Below are 2,163 nucleotides of genomic sequence, written 5' to 3'. Positions count from 1 at the left end.
CTCCCTCCTCCCTCCCGTCCTCCGCGGCCGCACCTGCCGCTGCCGCTGCCGCTGCCACCACCTCCCGCCGGCTGTCCGCCGGCCGCCCTCGGCGCGTCACAGCCCGCGGCCCCTCCTACGCTTTCGGAGATGGGGCCCCGCACTCGACACCTGGCTGAGGGGCGCCTCTCCGCGTGCCTCAGTTTACCGCCAAATGCCAGCTGCCGCGGGGAGCGCCTTCCCCTCCGCACTGGCGGGAGGCAGCAAGGAAGCGGCCTAGGGTCCGGGAGGAGAGAACGGCCCCCGCCGCTGCCTCCCCGGGCCCCAGCCACCCGCCGTTGACATGGTAACCGACGGCCGGCAGGGGGCGCGGCAACGCTGGAGGCGGCGAAGGAGCAACGCCCAGGCCTTCTAGCGCTGGACCCCCTGTTCTCTGGGAGGCAGGGATGAAACCTAGAGGATCCCCGCCCCCATGGAGCTGCGTGAGCCTTGGCGTCAGTAATCACAAAAATAGCATTTACTCAGCACCTCTGTGTACTCAGGAAGTGCTGGACGTTCCCTCTGAATCCTGAATCAACAGCCTCATAGTAAGGATCACTAACCCATTTTACAGAAGAGGACATTGAGGCTCAGAGAAGTGAGGTCATTTGCCCAAGGTCACACAGTGACAAAGCTGGGACTCGAACCTGGTCTAACTGAAGCGGATTCTCCTGACTCAGGCTGTTTACAGGAGTATAGCAGTGGTGCTGTTTGAGGCCTGCTGTCCTTATGCCAGGCACCAAGCCCACCATTCACCCAGTATCTCCCTCCATGGCCCTACGCCCCCTTCCCCTGCCTCAGCCCTTCCCCAGCATCTTCCTGATGTCTTCCTGGCTCCAGGAGGCCTCCCGATTCTTCCTCCAGCTCCACCCCACAACAGCCAGCCCCCAGCAAAGCTGTCTTCTACCTCCTCTGTACCCCTTCGACCTACCCGCCTCTTCATTCCTCTGCCCATGGATCTGGAGTCCTGGCCTCCCCAGTCTGGCCTCTCCATCTGTCCCCTCACAGCACCCGCCAGATCATTCTGAAATAGAGTCTGCGTGTATTTCCCTCCACTCCCTTGAGGAAAAAGCAAATTGTGACATTTGAGGCTCTTTCCAGCTCCCTTCCTAGGCCCCACGAACCTCCTCAGTGTTTCCTAACTCCCCAGGCCATCCTGCCTTGAAGGCTGTGCTTCCTAATTGTACCCCAGAACCCTCTCTACCTGTATGAAACCCTCCAGCTCTTACCCCACATGCTTAGCTTGGAAGCCTCCTTGGAGGAGGAGGCAGGAGTGGGTCTGGTGATCCTGGTGTCCCAAGAGACCCTGTTCTGGGCAAGGCCCCTGCCAGGGAGGGCCCTGTGGGTCGGGTGAGGAGCAGGGAACCCTCTCCTGAGGGCTGTGTGGAGCCAGCGAGGGTTTTAGGTACTCGAGTGACATATCAGGGAGTGATCTGGGATCAGCTTCATGGGTACACTGTTAGAAGCAGGGAGGTCATTGGCTAAAGTGGGGGTGGCGAGGGCAAGGAGGGAGAAAAGAATAATTGTGATAATTACAATTTACTGAAGGAAAAATAAATGGTCCAAGCTGTGCATGTAGCATTTTATGGGCATTGTCTCAATTCTCAGCCAAATGAGTTGAGTACTATTATACACATAAGGACACTGAAACTCAGCGGTGACATCACCTGGCCAGGGTAACACAGCTGGCCAATGGCCACACTGGTATTTTGAACTAGGCCAGTCTGGCACAAACCCCAAGCACTTACCCTTGTCAGGCCCCCACTTCTCCGGACTAAGGATGGAGCAGAGTCATGGCACAGCACCCCAGGATGAGTGCCCTGGATGCGGATGGGAGGTGTGGGAGAGGATTGTAGCACTGGGGACTGTCATGGGTGTGTATGGGTGCCACCATCAGTGTCTCAGGCCGGGGCCCCTGCCTGCTTTCCACGAACCCTCCTAAGTCACATCCTGTGGGCAGAAGCCTTAGCAAAATTTCCGGTGATGATGTTGTCACCTCCACCCTACTGTCCCTGACCCAAACTCCAATATCACCAGTCACTTCACTTCCCCTCTGAGCCTCGTGCCCCCAGCCTTTCCTGGGGAAAGTGGGTAGGCAGGAGTGGTCAGATGGCTGCCCACGTGAAAGTGAGAAGAAATGAAGTT

Source organism: Hipposideros armiger, unplaced genomic scaffold (genome assembly GCF_001890085.2).
Source record: "Hipposideros armiger isolate ML-2016 unplaced genomic scaffold, ASM189008v1 scaffold_3, whole genome shotgun sequence".
In the NCBI taxonomy this organism is placed as follows: Eukaryota; Metazoa; Chordata; class Mammalia; order Chiroptera; family Hipposideridae; genus Hipposideros; species Hipposideros armiger.
Note: the sequence above shows the minus strand (reverse complement) of the source record.